The sequence below is a fragment of the Ptiloglossa arizonensis genome, chromosome 6 (genome assembly GCF_051014685.1).
Source record: "Ptiloglossa arizonensis isolate GNS036 chromosome 6, iyPtiAriz1_principal, whole genome shotgun sequence".
Lineage (NCBI taxonomy): Eukaryota > Metazoa > Arthropoda > Insecta > Hymenoptera > Colletidae > Ptiloglossa > Ptiloglossa arizonensis.
Genome location: NC_135053.1, coordinates 14,527,287 through 14,548,037, shown reverse-complemented (window position 1 = coordinate 14,548,037; position 20,751 = coordinate 14,527,287). Strand labels below are relative to the sequence as shown.

Here is a 20,751-nt window from a genome sequence, read left to right as displayed (position 1 = left end):
AAAATTCCACCCAGTTTCGCATCGGACCGCTGTGAACACTTGAATCGTGCAGACGGTGCAGCAATGTACGCAATGCACGCGTATGTGGAATTTATTATAGATTTTGGGTCGCGTTTGCCTAGATACATCTTTGAAAATTTGTTAAGATCTTCCGAAACGTTTCCCTTTCGTAACGGAGAAACAATCGAGCCAATTAATCGGGTAGTTTCTCTCGAATAAATTCTCGAAGAAAGTCTTTTCCTTTACAGAGACAAAGGCACGTGCGCCTTTAAACCTTTCGATTCTTTTCTTGCATCGTCTTTGAGAACACGAAAATATTATTAACCCAAATAATTTCAAATAAACGAAAGAATCGTGAAACTGCGAGGCAGTTTACATTCGTAGATGATTCGAGTTCACGATAGGTCCGTGTCACCGAAAATAATTCGAACCGAGAACAAAGTATACCTGTCCGACTGTTTCATCGTTTGGAAATAAAAGAAGAGTAGAAATATGATTGCCAATTTTGAATTTGAAACGTATCGGACACGTTGATCAACGAGTTCGGGTCGGATTGCGAGAGACGGAGAAATTTTCAGATGGAAAAAGTTGAACGTTAAATTCGAAGGAAGTGGTATCTTCAGATAGCGTAAAAGATATTATAATAATAGGCGAAAGACGAAACTTCGTTCGAATTTATGTTTTATCGTATCTTTGGTCGATTCTCCTCCCGGTTTTCGAAATTGAAGTTCACTTCCGTGTCCCAGCGTTTCAGTTTCGTATTGTTCGGAGCTTATACTACCGGCAAAGGCTATAACACCGTGTTCGAGAAAAGAGCAGGATACCGTACACGAGTGAATGAAGTCTCTGCCCATTGGTCGTGAATAGAGATCGAGGGACCGTTTGGGAATCGAAGATCGCTCGGTATAGAAATCACGAGCTTCGAGTGAGTGGTCAGTTGCTAAACCGATACGATTTCGTTTCCCCGGTTGGGATTTAATTCCGAGTAACTGTTCACGAAATTGAAATTCAATCTGGGCGTCAGAACGGAAACAAGTCAAATCGACCGAATCGAACTATTTTCGACGTTAGCGTAAATATTATTTTCCAGGTTCGCGTCGACGAAACGAAATATTCTCAACGAGACAAACGCACCTCGCGTAAAAACATACCGAACCGAAGAAAACACTTAAAAAAATATAATACGCAAGTTCGGTATCAGTGTGTCTTTCACAGTCGTGTCGAAAAGTTTCGGAGCACCGTTTGCGCGCAAGGTATCCGTGCTCGAGTCTCGAATATAAATTTCAACGAGCAACAGTTCCGACTTCGCGCGGTCAGAAACGACGTCGGATGATCAATCGAGCCCGGTGCTCGAAGGTGGCTCGACGATGAATCGAAAGGATATATATCGCGGGACCGAGTCGAAGCTGGCTGGGCCGCGAAAGCATCGATAACGGTAAGGACGGAATTATTCTCGGGCCGGATGGGAACGATAACGTGCGAAAACTGTAAATTGAACCGGAACCGAATCGTATATCGCGTTTGTCTCAACGGTACGTCTGCAGCTACAACGAATCGATTTGGGAATAAAAATTCAATCGTAGTATCGCGCCACGCGACTCCGCGTCGCTTGTATCGCGCTTTCGAGACACACTCCACGCGGCGAGAGTCGCTCGATTTCCCATCGGCTCTATGTCCGATTACGCGAAAAAGATACCCAGCCGGAGAGTCCTCGAGGCTCTCGAGCGTCCCGTTCAACCCGGATAAAATGAGAACGTAATACCCAAAGAAGATGCGCGAAGCGAGATACTCGAGTTAACGAACCGGTTCAGTTACGAAACTTACGAAAACTAATAAGAGGGTTATTAGGAGGTACTATTTGGAAGTATACGCGGTCTTGGTTCGAGCTCGCTGGAAATGCAACATCGGGGAGAACGCTCGCCCGGTTTGTCCCGGGATTCGAATTTTTCAACCGGACCCGGTTTTTCATATTTAGAAAATCCTATTTCGGGCTTGTAATTCGAGGGCCGGGCAACTCATCGAATCGAGAGAACCGATATTTTTGATTTCGAACGAACAATCCGTCGACCGCGTCCCGTAAAAATATCCGAAACGGAAATTTACAATAGTCGAACGTATCCTATATTTTACATCTCGGCTTAAAACTTCGGAAATTGCGCCCCCGTTCCGGTTTCAATTTAAGCTCGTCACGTGTTCACCGGTATACAATTGGATTTTAAAATTTCACGAAAAATGATCGCTGTGTGGTTGTTCGTTCGCGAACTACTGCGCGCGTTCGACTCGAAAATTACACGAGCGCGGGAAACATCGGGTTTCTTTCGTATCCAACGACGAATTGACCCTAAATCGCACAATTTCGTACATTTCCATCGAATGTGAAATCTTTCACGACGAGTAACGCGTGAGAATATTTAATTGTCTTAAACATCCCCAAACGCGATGTATCGAGTGACTCGAAAACGTGTACAAAAACAACGATTTACGATACGAGTAATATTTCCAAAATTTCAGCTCAGTTCCCGGGTCGTCGATTTCAAATTTTTAAAATTGTACTAAAAAAAAGAATCTTCCCTCGTAACGTATCCAAAATGTATCGTCTTTGCACGGTCCTCTCGTTGCTCCGAAACGCTCGTTTTCCGTCTCGGTTTCCAATCGGTGACGTTGATTCTGGATAAGGAAGTGCCGGATGTCAGTCGAGAAAAAGAAAAAAAAGAGACGGAGACAACGAGCAGAGAGGCGGAACGAGACAGAAATGACACGACGTGTTCCTTATAGCGAGGTGATATTTCAAGCACGTCCGCGCACTCGGAAAACGGAGAGGGTTTACGTCTTTGGTATGTCGCCGGCTTGGTAGATTTATTCCGAACGATGGGGAGGGATTACTATTTGCCGTATAAATTTGCATGGCCGCGCGGCGAAAGCTGCTCTCCGGTTCGAAGATACAGCGAACCAGAAGAAAGAGGAGAGAGAACCTTTAAAGGAGAGAGGAGAGGGGCCGGAGTATGGCGAAGCGGAGTAGTTCGATGCGAAAACCCTCGTAAATCTTAAGCGAAATCTAAGATCGGTGATCCCTGCTTATGGGTTTACACCTGTAGGCGTGGTAAAGCCTGTTGGGGGAAGTTTCGCGGAGTCCTCCTCGAAGAAGATTCGATGCTGGATACTCTTCTCCGGGACACAAAGGGCACCGTTTTCAAGGTGGTCGGGCGTTTGATGGATCAGTCGCGGCGTTCGCGAAACCGGAAACGGATACAGTTGCGCGCGAACCCTCGACGAAAGTGTTCGGTATTGCGAGGAATCCACGGGTCTTCTTTTTCGGAACGTGGTATCGAGGTTGTATCGGGACGACGACATTGTGGCGGACTTTGTACCGTACGTAGCACGTAGAACTCCGAGTAACGACAAATGGAGGGAAATATTGGTTCGCGTTCGAATGTAACGTTGGATATCGATGGTACTGTGCAGCAATGGGATCCGATTCGTTACTTACGAATTGCGATACGTAGTTGCGCAAACGAGTAACGGAACGAGTTGCCATTGTCGAGTCACCGCGATTTAATATTCTTGGTCAACGGACCCGTGTGACATACAATATCGTCTTCGACGTTGCGTGACCATCGAACAGCGCGACCTTTTTGTGAATAATCGTCTCGAATCGTCCCTAATGTACCATTTTTCGCGTACCCTCTGTAGAAAAAGAAAGGAACACCGTTCTCGTCCAAGCGTTAAACCCTCCTGTGGAATAGTTCCCCAGCACTCGTGTGCAAAGAACGCGCGTTCCACGGTCCATTCGATTCCATCGAGTTCTAAGCAGTGGACATTTTTCGAACATTTCCCGTCAAATTTACGCGGCCGCTCGTAACATCGAAGCCGGGAATTTTTTCATTTCCGCGCCCCGTTGGATCCAGCCCCGTTCTCTGAACGCGTTTTTCGGGGACTCGTAATGTCCTTTGTCGACCGTAGACAATTACCAAGCCACCGTGTCCGCGAGGAGCCAGCTCCCCATCGACGTTGAAAAGATCCTACTCCGATTCTAGCCCATGTGTCCATTCCGCGACCGTGGAATCGTATAAAACCGTTCCGCGTGTTATTATCATAATGAATCGTATCAATTACGGGACAAATATCGTCGACCCGGTTCTCGACGCTGTTCGTCGACGGACGATAATTGAAATCACCGACGACACCCCGTCAACGAACTTCCTCCAATTAGAAACCCCTCCATCGTCCCTCTCGACACCGACGATAAGCAGAATTAATCGATTTCTGGCCGAGAGGAAAACGCGCGGCGGACCCATTACGAAATCACGAGCGGGCCACTTGGGAGGCTCTGGCCATCGCGGACGGCCGGTGGCTATGACTGACGAATTTTTCACGATATTAATTCCGTTCTCGTTCCCAACGGTACATTCCGACCGCTGGATGGAACCGTCCAACGGGGTTTCGGTACGAAGGGATCATTAATACGAATCCCGAGCTTGGCCCGAGCTCCCGGGCCCCGGCCATTGTGTTCGACCCGCGGAACGAGAAAACGGATTTATAGAAATGAAGATTTAAGGAGAAGCCACCGACACAACCGGCTGGAAACGCGGCCTGCGCTATACCAGTGAACCTCGATGATTCCGGACCAGAGAACTGCGACGTCATTTTTACGCGAAACCCATCCTTCCGATTTTATTCAACCAACGTCACCAACGCGTCTCGGTCGTCCTCTTGTTTCCGGTACCGCTGAACCGGTCGTCCTAATTGGCGTTTCGACAAAATCTTTACCGTATGCATGAAACGAATCGAAGTTCATTATTTGCTACACGGATAAATCTTTAAACGCACAGAAAATAGAACGAAAGAATAATTTAATTGTTATTCGGTGTTAATTTAGGATTTTGTTCCTCTTTTTACAAACGATGAGTAATAATCATTGTTACTTAGACAAATATATGAGAAATTCTATTTTTAAATAATATTTACAAATTGAGCATTCACAAGTGATTATTACTTAGAAAAGTACACAGTACTACTCCCATTCCTCTCAGTCAACGATTTAAGAATTTCTTATACATTTGGCTAAGTAACAATTATTATCGAACATCGTTTACAAAAAGAGGAAGTTTCTGAATTAACACCAGGTAATAATTAAATTGGTCTTTCGTTGCGTTTTCTGTGCATTCAGAGATTCAACCGTGTTACAAATAATGAACTTCGATCAATTCGTTTGGTACACGCGGTAGACCGCGAGTTTCCCCACTTGAATGACTTCGGTCCACGATGCACGAAGGAACGAACGATCCTCACCTCTATTCCCAGTCAGCGATTTAGGGAATGTAATCTGGCCGTACTTGCCAGGACCATAATTGTACTTTGAACGAACTCGGAACAATCTTTAATAATACGAGAAAGAATAATTAGCGACTTTCTTTTTTCTCCAACTTTTTAAGTTTCACGTTCATTCATTTCGGGCTACGTGCTTAACTCCGAACCTCGCTTCCATACCTTCTACCGACCATCTAACATACCGCTACCAGCGAGTCACGTACCATTTATGCGTAGCTAGCGCCCTGTATTTTGTTCATTTTTGCGTTATCGGTACAGTTGGTTTCAATTTTACATTTTTCCGTCCGTTCGTCAATGTTTGAGCCACCTTCGCGAGTACACGTAAGCCGGACTTTTTCTGTCGAGGAAATCAAAATTATGGTGAAATTTATCCTGTCTTTGAGATAAACGGATTGTAAAAAAATACATTTCGCTCGGATTTCGGGAATCGATAGTTATGACACCTGGACGATGGAAGACGCAGTGCAGCGAGGAATATAATTTATACCCCATCGGAGACGAATGAATTATTACTCGACCGGAAATCGTTTAAGGTCAAATTTCTGACCGTACAACCGCATTTCAGCTTGTCTGACCATACGCACGCACGACTACTTGTCTGATCGTACATTCATAATTGTCTGACAATACACTCGCGTTTCCACTTGTCTGATCATGGATGTAATACCACTTGTCGGGCCATATGCGGTGGTCGTACTAGATGTCTGACCATAGACGGATCATACTACTCGAGCACTGTAACAATGTAGAATTCAAACAGCAACCACTTTGTTAATACTGAACCCAGACAATTGCCACGATAATCAAACTAAAGTTCAATCTTTCCACTTTCTTTCCATTATGGTCTATTTGTTTGTGGTCGATTCATAAGTAATGAAATCGCCACTTGAAGAGGGGGTTGTCAAGTTCTAACAGTTGTTTGCCTTTAAGGTGGTGTTTGGCCCATAAAAATTCGATATATCGAAATTGTGGTGGTATGACCAGACAATTAGACACAATGAAAAGAGTTAGTACGTTATTGGTCAGGTTGTCGCATAGCGGAGTCATTTGTCTTTCGAACAAGTGCAAGAGCAATAAAGTGAGGTGATTTTTAACGCAGTTATAACGATTTAACGAGGTCCTTGCTTTTTCAGTTCTCGCCTTTCCTTCGTTACACGAGATTAAGTAGTCTGACACCCATCCATGGTCAGACAAGTAGTATTACCCAGTCTACGACCAGAAAAGTAGTATTATCTCAGTCTATGGTCAGACAAGTAGTATTATCCCAGTCTGTGGTCAGACAAGTAGAATTATCTCGTCCATGATCAGACAAGTAGAATTATCTCGTCCATGGCCAGACAAGTAGAATTATCTCGTCTATGGTCAGACGAGTAGAGATAATTCTACTTGTCTGGTCATAGACGAGATAATTCACTTGTCTGGCCATAGACGAGATAATTCTACTTGTCTGGCCATGGACTGGACAATTCTACTTGTCTGACCATGGACGAGATATCGTCTGGAGATAATTCTAAAGTTAAGAATCTTTTAACCGATGTTACATTACGCATTTATTTTTAGCTAGAGAATATGCTAGGAAAGTCTCCAAGAAAACCTGTTGAACACCCTATATGTTATTTCTGCTTCGAATAAATCGTCAACGGATGCGTAAAATATCAAGATTCCCTGTATCGATACCTTCCCTTGTACCATTATCGTTTCACAATTACAACGAATCAAAGAAATTCGTAACCCTTCGCCCGTGTTACATTATCCCAACGCATCGGTAATTTCCATTATTATTCCGTTGTTTCACCGCTTCGAGCGTAACCGTTATTCTCGGAGTCGTGGCGAGGATAACGCAATTGTGTACGAAAAATTAAATAACCGCGAAATAAGATAACGTGTGTTATTTGAAACAGCATTTGAAACGATGTTGTTCCAAAAGTGGCCGGCTCTGACTGGAAGCATAAAGCCCTCTGTAACTCGGAAACAACGCGAAGTTAGGAATATATTTATACGACCCTGTTTCATCGTGTTCAAGCGCTGAATCCATACTTGTCCGTGCTCATCGTCCCGCCAATCGTGAAACTGCTTAAATTGGAACCTATTGAAGAAGTTTCTTAACCGTTCCGACTTCTGCATAAAACGCAACCGACCTACGTCGGAAATGTTACTCGCGTTCGTTTATCGTTCTCCGGGTCTACGAGGACGTATCAGGTGTCTCCGAAGAAGAAGAAGAAAAAAAAAGAAAAAGAAAAAGAGAAGAGAAACGGAACGACGAAGGACACAAAAGAGAAACCGTCACGGGGGAGAAGTTCGAAGGAAAGTGGATATCCGGCTGGTGGGCCGCAACCCTTCCTCTCGCGGATATCTCACGAAATTCCGCAATATCGGATCTCCCTTCGATACCCCACGGGAGCGTACGGCCATTTTACGAAATTCCGAAAAATCTTATTCGGTGCGGGTCGCGCTTATTGCGGCCGTTCCGCGACCCCCACGATCGGTCTTATTCATCGTGTAATAACGTTATCGCGATCAACGCGTCGAATATCCGCGTCTGACCCAAATAACTGCCGTTTTACCGCGGCATGCATTTTCCATTTAAGCGTTAATATCATCGATCGCGGGACGCAGGACAGCGCACTCGCCACGGTCACCGCCGCCAGCGAAATATCACTCCGGAACACGATGCATCAACGTTTATCACTTATTTAAGGGACGTTTTTGGCGTTCAGTAGCCGTACCGGCGGCGCAATCGGGTACCGATGACGTTTCGACGTCGAGGAAGCCAATAATGAAAATCATACACCGGCCAATAAAACATTGCTCATTTATCGATCGATCCTAGTCGACGTTTCGTTCTTCTTATTCTTTTACGATCTTTCCGAACCGAGAGATCGCTTTCGTCGATATTCTCGTTGTAAAATTATAATATTCATCGATCGCCTCAATTTTTCACCTTTTCTCTTTCAGACACGTTTCTCTTTCTTGGCGAGCGTTCGTAAAGTACACGATCGTTGGTAAAACGTGACAAAAAAATTATTAATAATCCGGTACTGTTCAGGGAGATACGTATCGCGGTTGCAAGGTATGAGAACGTACAGTATTGAATAAAGTCACATGTTACTCGAACGAAAATATTTCTTTCGACAGGATTCTCTCTTTACTATCGTTCGTGCACGCTCGTTCCTCTCTCGAGTTTCTCGGTCCGATCGATCGATCGCTGTCGCGCTTCCACTAGCTAACCGTTTCTTCGTCCGATGAAACAGGACAGAATTATTCCAGAAACTTCCCGACAAATAACATCGGAGCCACATCCGCGGAACGTGGTTCACGATTTCTCGAGATCCCCGCCATTTCCCCGTTCAAAGATTCGGTTGTTCCGCCCGTTAACGCGCCACGGTATCGAGATCGGTTTTCACCGGTTCTCTATCGGGCTGCGATTCAATATCCAATCCGGCGAAGCGTATTCGGCTGTTTCCAAATAAACCCTAAAGGGCGCGCAACAAACATACTCCGACGATGTTCCTAAACAATACCGAAAGCAAAACAGAGCACGGGAAGCAAACGCGTAAATTACTCGCGCCGTTGTGCAATCACGGCCCATCCGACCGTACGATTTCGATGAAACGTTACGAACTCGTCGATCGAATAAACTGCGTGTATTATTATGCGCGATATAAGCTAATCCGTGTAACGATCGGGAGTGTTTCGTAAAACGTGTTTAAATTGAAACGATCGCGACACAGACGACACCCGAACACGACAGTGTCTCGAACAGTTACGATTCCGAATGTAATTTACACGGGATTATCTAAACGCCAATGTCTCACGGCTCGTTGAAAATAATCACACGATTATCCACTCGTATAATTTTGTCGCGCGAGAAGACACTCGATTTTCCCCGTAGAGAGTTTCAACGAAATCATTACCGCACCGAATACTCGGTGAAAAACATCGAATTGTTTCGGATTTTTTCACGCAGAAATCGCAAGAATTTTACGTGTGCAGTTTTCACCCGTATTTGTTCATGTTTGCGCAAGATTCGGGAATATTTACGAATGAAAATGATAAGAATTTCAAGAGTTGTATCGAATAAAGCGTGTTTGGAAAAACTGACGCGAATATTGTCGAATGGAAAACCAAAGAGTGTCTTGATTAGCACGAGAGTAACTGCAGCACAAAACAGGGAATAATTTCAAAGATTAAAAAGTTTGGTGTTTGAATTGCTAGAAACAGGTAGAGAAAACCCTCAAATTTCGAAATCCGTATATTCGCGCAACAAAGGGACACCTGCGAGAGGTTCTCCCGAAATTTCAAATGAATCGGTCGATTGGAACTCGAAATACACCGAAATATATGAAATATACGCGTCGGTCAGTTTACAAAATGTATACCGCAGAGAAACGCGTTCAAAGTTTTCGTTACACCGCTCTCTTCAAACGTTCGTAATTTCGTTAATTTTACAAACTGGAAGGTATCCTTTCGCACGGACATTTTCCAAGACGTACACTTCGAGAAATTGCAAAACTACGAACACAGAAGATCGAATTTTTCGAAACCGGATCACCGGAACAATCGTCCTTTCGATACGCGATATTTGGTTCGTTGGAATCGTTAAATCGTATCAAGGACATTTCGTAGCCGATAGTTCGAGGAGATTCTTAAACGTTCGGTTCTGATTAGGAGCGAGAACTCTCCTCGTTCTACTTGTCCGACCGCGAACGATTTATTCTACTTGTGCGATCGAGGAGATCATCAATCTACTTGTCCGTCGGGAGCGGCCGATTCCACTTGTTACTTCGCGGTGGCCCTGAATCTGCTTCTCGGAACGGGAACGATATTCCTTCTAATTGTTCGACCGGAAACCATTCCTCGGTCGTCTTCTTCCGTTCCTTTTCTTTTTATCGGGAACAACGGTTTCACCGACCTGGCCTGGAATTCCGTAACGCCGTTCGTTTTATCAACCGGTCCCGCGTTCCATCCGCTCCCTGCCCACTCTCCTCCCCCACTAACCGTTGATTAAATTAAAAACAGTACGGCGCACGTAATGGGACGATGCACGGTCACGATACGCCATGACAATTTCAATAGAAAGGAACGTCCTATCGCGGGCCTCGAAAATAGGCCAAGAGAAATTCGAGAGACTTAAAAGACGGCGCCGGGAGATACCTTATCGGTGAACGTGAGCCACTAGCGGCACAATATAATAGCGTATCTAGCACATGCTCGGCGAAACAGTTCGGGTACAGCCGAGTCGTCAGCTCGGGTAGTATATACGTCGTTTTGCAGCCGCCCCGGTCGAGATATGTTCGCCCGTCTCGCGGCGAAGCCGTGTACTCGCATACCAATGAGCGTTGTGGATGGAACGAAAGCGTCATAGTTGTGACTCAGTTTGTGCCGCACAAGCGGGAAAAAGATTTCGCGAATTGAAAAAGGGGCAAATCGAATAGGCATCCATTTGGGGAGGTGGCTGCGATTTCGAAAGGGGAACCACCAACGCCCCCCTCTCCTACACTCCTTGTACGTGTGCACCTGCTCCGGAGACTGTACGGCAATTTGAATAACGCGTGTACGAGCACGGAGTGGGGAAAACAACTTTCTCGTCGCGAAGGAGAAAGAAAAGGGCGCGCGAATACGTCTACCTAACTTCTTTCCTCGGTAAAAGTTCAACTTCGGTTAACGAAAATACCACCGAAACGACGTTAAGGTGGACCGAAGGATACGTAATTAGGTCGAGTTTAGTAACTTCGAGGGGTGACTTTTTTTTCGGTTATTGCGTTTATTGTACGAGTGACTTTACCGTCTCGATGACGGGACTGCGGATTAACACTTTTGTGTCAGGATTGGGGTGTAGGAGTAGGAAATTTTACAGTAGCTTGTATAACGATGTTTTTGTATTATTACAACATTAATAATATCACAACATGTAACAGTAGTGTGTGATAACCCTTTAGAAGACGATAATAAGGTCGAATTGAATTTTTTTTGAATTTTCCACTGTATATTTAGGAAACTCGATTTGTCGCTGATCAAGTTGGAAATGTTTTGATATTGTACGAATTCTGGATATTTTTATTCAAGAAAATATTAAACGCCTTTATGACCGATGATGTGTATTGCGTTAGAGAGTCGAAAGTGTACGAACAAAAGTACTATTCGAACAAAAATTATTAATTCGCGTTTTCATTTTGTGTATTCGTATTTAGGTACACAGTTATTCGATTTGTAGGTGTTTTCGTGTACCGACTGTTCGCAAGAAAATATTCTTACGATTGAACGATACATTTAAGCACACGTTGCCGCGCGTTACGTTACCGAGACGTTTCGATCGTTCTCGGTAACGATGATAGTTCGATTGAATATTCGAACGACTCCGCGGTACCCAAGAAAAAGTATAGATTACACGGGAAACGTTTAGACGTTTCTGTGCACTTGGCAACCGACGCCGGTATGAATACTCGCGTTCTGGCCAGCTTCCAAGAAACATTATAATACGTTCCACCGTTACACCTCCCCCCCGATACACGTGGCGCGCACATACTCCCGAGCACATTTATAAAACGTCTCGTATAATCGAGTGTAACGATTTTCCTACAGAGTGCGGCCACATTATCGTTTAAAGAACTGATTGGCGTTGTTATCGTTTCTGGAGAACGTAGTTCCCCCGTGGCCAGCCCCGGTTACGTTAACGTCCGTTCTTGCCGCGCACAATCCTGGAAATTTGTTTTCCCTTATTAAATTTCCGTTTCGGAGTCGATGAACTAATTTTCGTAAAATAGGAGTATCCAATTAGCACGACTTTCTCGAGAAGTGGATGTAGAAGGTTGCGATGTTCTCGTCTGTCGAATAACTCCGGCACAAATGTCGGAAACTGTCTTAACTTTAGCCGTGGAAGTACCTGCAGTTGTATAAATCAGTGCCAAGCGATGTTAAATGTTCGATTATTAACGAAACCGTCTATTACAATCTTGACTGTTAATCGAGGTAGCCAATAGAGACAGCATTTCCCAATATTGATCTCGACAAGATTGATTTTCATTTCTTCTTAAAAATATAATACATTTTATCGTTTACTGCTTATCCGATAAATTAATAGTCTATTCTTACCAGGATTGTTCTACGGATCTTAGTAGGGGCATATTTATACTACGATGACCAAAACGATATTTATTTTACCAGTCTGTTTAGAATCTTACATATTCTGCTGAGCTTCTTAAAATAGTATCTATTCTACTAGTCTTACCAGTAACATACCTATTCTACTAGTCTTACCAATAACATGTCTATTCTACTAGTCTTACAAGTAACACGTCAATTCCACTAGACTTATCAGTAACACCCCTATTCTACTAGTCTTACCAGTAACATGTCTATTCTACTAGTCTTACGAGTGACACATCTATTCTACTAGTCTTACGAGTGACACATCTATTCTACTAGTCTTACCAGTAACATACCTGTTCTACTAGTCTCACCAGTGACACGTCTATTCAACTAGTTTTATCATTAACACGCCTATTCCACTAGTCTTACCAGTAACATATCTGTTCTACTAGTCTTACCAGTAACATACCTGTTCTACTAGTCTTACCAGTAACACGTCTATACTACTAGTCTTACCAGTAACATGTCTATTCTACTAGTTTTATCAGTAACACGCCTATTCTACTAGTCTTACCAGTAACATACCTGTTCTACTAGTCTTACCAGTAACACGTCTATTCTACTAGTCTTACCAGTAACATATCAATTCCACTAGTCTAACCAGTAACACGCCTATTCTACTAGTCTTACCAGTAACACGTCTATTCTACTAGTCTCACCAGTAACACGTCAATTCCACTAGTCTTATCAATAACACGCCTATTCTACTGGTCTTACCAGTAACACGTCTATTCTACTAGTCAGACCAGAACTGTGTCTATTTTACCGGTTCACTAGAATCTTACTTATTCTACAAGTCTCGCCAAAGTCGTGTCTATTCTACTAATCTGATCGTAACCGTGTCGATTATACCGAGTCGACCATAATCGAGCCAAACCATTCCCACTTCACCAGTCCGATCATACCGTGCACAATCTCCTTACTCTTCTTACCTTTTCCTTCGAAAAATAATATCGATGTACTCTCGACGTTCCAATCGACCATTTTTAATACTCTAACGTCTCTCTTCGGATATCTAACATCGACACGCTCCGTTTTACTTTTATTCGAATCGTTGCATTGTCCCGAAATGCATCCGTTCATAAATTAAAATAGATCACCGTGTATACTACGAGAACCGCGAAGTTGGAAACGTAGCGAAACGTGCCCGAATAGCAGCACCGCGTGGGGTGAGCATCGATTCCATCTATTCCGAGTAAATACAGAATAGTTGAACAAGCGAACCAGCTAGATTTGTAATGGGCAACCGAGCAGCACCGTTGCTGCGTAAGTTCTCGTTGCTGGGGGGAGATTCAACGAATCGTCGTTGTGATCACACGATTCGAAAGAAGCACCCGGCGAAAATGAATTTTCCACGCCTCAATACGCGCGCTCATCGGTTACGTTCCGGCAAACGTTTGATTTGAATCAAAGCGACGAGTGTGCTTTTAATTTCTCGCACCTCTGTGCAATAGTTCGCTTCGGTATACTACTCGATTGTATCGAGTTTCTTGTAACCGGAAACTTTCTAGGTGTAGGAACAATACTTCATCCGAATCTGGTAAAATTGTTCGAAAATTGCGCCCAGGGAATAGAAACGTTAAGTAATTAAGACAAAATTGTAACGTACGCGACGTGTGATAAAGATGGCCGCGGAGTAACGGGAAAACGTGGTTTATCGCACCGAAAAACGTAACGAAATTAGAAATTATCGTCTTCCGTTTTCCCACGCGTGGTGGTCTGTGGTCGTGTCCTTTTGTGTCTCAATGGACGTGTTTATTTTACGTTTCACGAGTCAAAGTTCGCGAGTGTCGGATTCAGAAATCGTGGCGGTGAATCTGCGTGTTCAACCACGCTCCGAATACCGTATCCGTTGCGTGTACAAATGAACTTTATATCTCTTAATGGCCGTTTCAACAAAGGAACATTTTCTGGTTGTACATCCCGAAGCAAGTAATCATTCTCAATTAATTCAATTTACGACCACGCCGGGAAACAGAAAACATTAATAGAAGGATTCACACGGTCGAGCACACAATCTTCCAACAATTGATTATTTAAATTCTCCAACTCAGCGGTTCTCAAACTTCTTGGTCCCCGGAGCCCTTCATAATCCGAAAAGTTTATGCAGAGCCCCGCGGAGCTTTTGTTTATGCGGGATCCACTTATCGATGTTTACCGTATTAGAACTCAACATTTCTCGATAAATGTACAACAATACGTTCAATTTTCTTCAACTTCGTACAAAAGATTCGGAATCCCAGGAATCCGCAGAATCGAGCCACCTCCTTGTCTACATTGTATCCTCCTGTTAAGTTAATATTCCACGAAAAAATCTTGCTCAAATTCCACGAATGTTTCCATTCGCGGAATTTCTCAGAAATGATATCACAGTTCCAGGAATCCGCGACATTAAAGGGAAACGAAAAGGACCGAGTTTGTTAAATCTTAAGTGACTCCATTACTATTGCAACATGTTATTTGGCGTAGAAGCATCTGAGCCCCGGATGGGTGAACACGGTAATTGGAATCTAACAATAACAATGTCGGTAATTAGTGATAATAACAATAGTTTGTGTTGGAATGAATGCAACAACGATCTTAGGGATGCCAGATGTCGATTTTTGGGACTGTCTCCGTATTGGCGCGTAAGGGTCGTCCGCCGCGCGGTCAACGGTTTGGCCGTTTTACGTTTTTGTTTTTCCTACCAGTCGAGTTCCAGGTCCAGAGTCACGAAGACATATCACATTGTACTCCTCGAGTCCCTACATTGTATTCTTGTGTGTACGGGAACTATACTACTAGATACGCGAGATCCCTGCATATCATAATAAACTACTTATTATAATCTGAACTTTCCAACAGGTTATGGGCCCAGGGCTAGTGTATAGTGACTAAGGTGTTTATAAAGTCAGTACAAATTTTTTTTTTGTGTGTGTGATATAAAAGTGAATCAAGTCAAAATGTCTGGTGTAAGTAGTGCTTTCTCAATCCAGAAACTAAACGGTGGGAATTATTCGGTATGGAGTTATAAATTGGAACTGCTGCTGATTAAAGAAAAATTGTGGAATGTGATAGCAGAAGAGAAACCTGAACCAGCGACCGTTGCGTGGACGCAGAAGGACAATGAAGCACGTGCCACAATTGGTCTCTTAGTTGAAGACACTCAGTTGCAACACATAAGGAATGCGAAAACCGCACGTGAAGCATGGGAGTCACTAAAGGATTACCACCAAAAGTCGACCTTAACAAGTAAGGTTCTGTTGTTAAAGCGACTGTGCCGAACGGTAATGAAGGAAGATGGTGACATGGAGCAACACATTACCATAATGTCAGGGTACATAAATGACTTAACGGCTCTCGGACAAAACCTACCAGATAATTTAATGGCGGCAATGCTATTGGGAAGTCTCCCTGAATCTTACGAAACGTTGGTTACAGCCCTTGAAAGCAGACCGGAAAACGATTTCACTTTGAAACTCGTAAAGGGAAAACTAATAGACGAGTTCAAAAGGCGTAAAGGGGCAAAGGACACAAGGGAGAATGCACAAGGTGCCGAAACGGCAATGAAAACAGATTTTGGATGCAGAAGCGGTGCCCAATCAAGAAGGACCTGTTATTTTTGTAAGAAGCCGGGGCATTACAAAAGTGACTGTACAAAATACAAGTCCTGGAAAAATAAGCAAGGAAAAGCCAATACAGTATCGGAAGGAAAATCTTCAAACGATATAAGCTTTTATGCAAAGGTTTCGACGGATAATCCAGAAGAAACGTGCTCGAAAGCCGAAACTAAAGAAAATGCGAGACCTCACATTTGGATCATTGATTCCGGTGCAACTAGCCACATGTCAGCGTCAAAGGAATTCTTTCAAGAATTGGACACAAAGAGGCAAGGCCACGTGCGCCTTGCAGACGAAAGCAAAGTGGTCAAAGTGCATGGGATCGGATCGGGAACAATTAAATGTGGAGTGGACGCAGAAAAAGTTTTGGAAGTGAAAGTGACTAACGTGCTTTACGTTCCGTCACTCGGGTCTAATTTATTGTCGGTCAAAAGGCTAACCGAAAAAGGTTTCAGGTTGACTTTCGTTAAAGAAGACTGCACAATTTCAAAAGATGGGAAACTTTTAGCAAGAGCCACGACATCTGGAAACCTTTACCAGCTAAATGTAGTCGAAGAGGCACATGTCGCAAGCGGAAACAGTAACACTGGGCACACCGAAAATTGCCAGCATACCTGGCATCGACGGTTTGGTCATCGGGACCCAAGTGCAGTAAAAGAGCTTAGCGAAAAAAGGTTAGCTAAAGGTATAAGGGTAATCAGCTGTGGACAACGCATAACTTGCGAGTGTTGCATCATTGGCAAAATGTCGCGTATACCGTTTCCGAAAGAATCAAGGAACAGATCAAATGCAATTTTGGATCTTATTCATACTGATGTTTGCGGACCTATGCAAACAGTAACACCGGGCAATAAAAGGTACATTCTGACCATCATTGACGATTACTCCCGCTATACGAATATTCATCTTCTTGACCATAAAAATGAAGCTGCAGAACGCATCAAGGAATTTGTGGAAATGACGAAGACGCAGTTTCAGAAAAAGCCGAAGAAGATACGGTCAGATAGAGGAAGGGAGTACGTAAATGAATATCTGCAAAAATACTTGAGAAAGGAAGGGATTCAAGTACAATATACCGCTGCTTATTCACCGCAACAAAATGGTGTTGCAGAACGAAAGAACAGATCCTTATTAGAAATGGCAAGATGTATGTTGTTGGACGCGAAATTAGCAAAAAAATATTGGGGAGAGGCGATAAACACCGCGAATTATTTGCAAAATCGCCTACCAACAAAAGCCATAAGAAAGACCCCGTATGAGCTATGGCATTCAAGAAAACCAGACGTCAGAAACTTACATATATTCGGATGCAATGCGTATATCTACATTCATAAGGAACAGCGAAAGAAGCTAGATAACAAAGCTGAAAAATACACCTTCGTTGGTTATTCGGAGGAATCAAAAGCCTACAGATTATTGGACACAGAAACAAGTAAAATCAAAATTAGCCGTGACGTGATATTTTTAGACAAAGTGGATGAAGATAAATCAATTCGTACGGATAATGATGAGATCACGTTTCCATCGAAGGCGAGCCACAACGAAGAGAACCAAGGAAGCTCAAGCGATGAACGGTCCGAAGAAGAATTGCCATCAGAAGAACCAAGAATTGAAGATTCTGTGCGAAATAGACAATCAGAGAGGAAAAACCGTGGTGTGCCACCGGATAGGTACATGGCTTCTCTGAATACAGTTACAGTTGAAGAAAATGAGCCAAGGAACGCGAAACAGGCATTATCAGGACCCAACAAGGACAAATGGAAAAGGGCCATGGACGAAGAGATCATTTCCCTGAATGAAAATGACACATGGGATATAGTGCCTGAGCCGAAAGATAAAAACATAGTTACGTGTAAGTGGGTGTTTAAATTGAAACGGAACAGTGCTGGGACTATTGAAAGATGCAAGGCAAGACTTGTTGCTCGTGGGTTTTCCCAAAAATATGGGACAGACTACGACGAGGTGTTTGCACCTGTCGTGCGGCAAGTGACCTTTAGAACCTTTCTAGCTGTGGCAGGTCAAAAACAAATGTCAGTCAAGCATTTCGATGCGAAGACAGCGTTTCTCAACGGAAGGCTATCGGAAGACATATATATGAGGCAACCGGAAGGATATGCAGAGTCAGGAAAGGAAAATTATGTCTGTAAACTGAATAAAGGTATTTATGGTCTGAAACAAGCCGCGAAAATCTGGAACGATCAATTAAATGGATTACTAAAGAAGCATAATTTTGTACAAGGCCAAGCGGATCCATGCCTGTACGTGAAAGTCGACAAGGGCGAATTAATTTACATTATTGTATATGTAGATGATATTCTAATTGCATCAAAACATGTAAGCAAAATCGATGAAACAGCTGATCTTCTGAAGGAACATTTCCATCTCAATGATTTAGGACTACTTAAACACTATCTGGGCATAGAAGTAAGGAAAGATGAGAGAGGATTTTATTGCGTAAAGCAAGAAAAATACATAGAGAAAATTCTGCACAGATTCGGATTACAGGATGCAAAAATAGCTAGCATACCGCTAGACCAAGGATACCTGAAATACAGGGAAGATGGAATAGAATTTACAGAGAATGAAAAATATCAGCAATTAATTGGGGCTTTGTTATACATAGCAGTAAACTCAAGGCCGGACATAGCGGCGAGTGTTGCAATTTTAAGTCAATATAATAAACAGCCTACAACGCATGATTGGACCGAGGTAAAGAGAGTTGCTCGATATTTGAAGGGGACAAAGCGATACGAGCTGAGACTGGGCCAATCAGACGGAAGTAAGGGATTAATCGGCTACGCTGACGCGGACTGGGCCCAAAACAAAACCGATCGAAAATCCATCAGCGGATACGTATTTCAGCTCTTTGGAGGTTCGATAAGTTGGGCTTGCAGGAAACAATCTTGTGTTTCATTATCGTCCACGGAGGCTGAGTACGTTGCACTTGCAGAAGCAACTCAGGAAGCACTGTGGTTGCACCGTTTGCTTCAAGATTTCGGGGAAGAAGATGGCTATCGAAGGAATACAACCATCTATGAGGACAACCAAAGTTGCTTAAAGCTTGTGTGTAGTGACAAGTTTAATAATCGAACTAAACATATAGACACTAAGTTTCATTACATAAAAGATGTGCATAGTCAGGGAATCGTGAACTACGAATATTGTCCCACAGAACGAATGTTAGCGGATATGTTAACAAAACCTTTAGGCAAAGTGAAGTTAAAGTTTTTCATTAATAAGTGCGGACTGTTTTAGTTCTTTAAAGTAAATAAGAATGATCATTGTTGAGGAAGGGTGTTGGAATGAATGCAACAACGATCTTAGGGATGCCAGATGTCGATTTTTGGGACTGTCTCCGTATTGGCGCGTAAGGGTCGTCCGCCGCGCGGTCAACGGTTTGGCCGTTTTACGTTTTTGTTTTTCCTACCAGTCGAGTTCCAGGTCCAGAGTCACGAAGACATATCACATTGTACTCCTCGAGTCCCTACATTGTATTCTTGTGTGTACGGGAACTATACTACTAGATACGCGAGATCCCTGCATATCATAATAAACTACTTATTATAATCTGAACTTTCCAACAGTTTGATTAGTATCACCACTAAGTAGTATTACCGCTAACACTGGTAAGACTGTTCGAAAAACTCTGCTTCGACTAATACCTATCCTAGTGTACTTCTAAACGAATGAAGAATCATACGTAAGGAAAACGAGAGAATATAACACGCTCAAAGTTACGTCATCGAGGCACAAAGTTCGTTCGACGACGAGCGTACAATATTGTAAAATTCAAGGCTTCCCTTTGCTACTCCATTCTAACTCGTATCTATCTCGAAGTCCAACCTCCAAGTAAATGAAAAATCATAGTAAAGAGAACCAAAAGAACACAACACGCCAAGAGTTGTGTTACCTTCGCATCGAAGGATTATCTGACTTTTTTTCAAAAGGAAAGCGGACGCGAGCGTGCTCACAATTCGATAAAGGCGGTGTTCAGCGGCTCGAGACTATTAACGGATTCCCTGAATGTTTCTTCCGGGAATACACGGTATCGCGTACAATCGCAGATGGAATTCGTGTCTGTCCATGCGTGATACTAAATTCTGATTGAGCCGGCACGTTTGGTGCGTGTATCGAGATTCCCGTGTCAAGCGACGCCCGCCGCGCAAAGCTGCCCGTGTATCGTTCCGAGAACGGAGCCACGCCGGCTTCATTTCGCCGTGTATAACGTATGCATGGAAGGAATTCTGATGAAAAGATACTGAAAATTGAATTTAGCATAGCGTGGCCGGCCATCGTCGTTACCTGTAACGCTGTTTCAGCTGCGGCAGCGCGCTCCGCTCGAGGGTCCAGGCGTTTATGTAACGCCGCTGGCTCCCCGGTAGCCGTCTCGCTTGCTCGCGCGAAATTTTCGTGTATTCGTTAATGAGTTACACACGCCCGGGCATTTGACCTTTCGTGCTTGAATAATTGACCGCCATTGGAAGGTCCCGCGTTATATCGGGCGTACCGGGTGAACGTGATGCAAATTTCTAGATAGCGCCGCATTTGTTGGCCAAACGAACAAGAGGTTCTTAACAACGTTACTTGGCCGGCGAGATACGTTGCGGAATTTATCGGTGTCGCGGTACGGAATCGCCACGGTACGACCGATGGTGAATTAATATCGTCAGAGTTG

The 20,751-nt window shown here is 43.6% G+C and overlaps 1 protein-coding gene across 1 annotated transcript in view; it reads right to left on the bottom strand.

The window, feature by feature from the left end:
- Positions 1-20,398, bottom strand: part of LOC143148306 (discoidin domain-containing receptor 2) — a 236,236-nt gene extending 215,838 nt beyond the window's left edge. The window contains exon 1 of the mRNA XM_076314535.1: positions 20,379-20,398. The gene's annotated coding sequence lies outside the window, so the exon portion shown is untranslated. The remainder of the gene's footprint in view (positions 1-20,378) is intronic.
- Between the last annotated feature and the right edge of the window lie 353 nt (positions 20,399-20,751).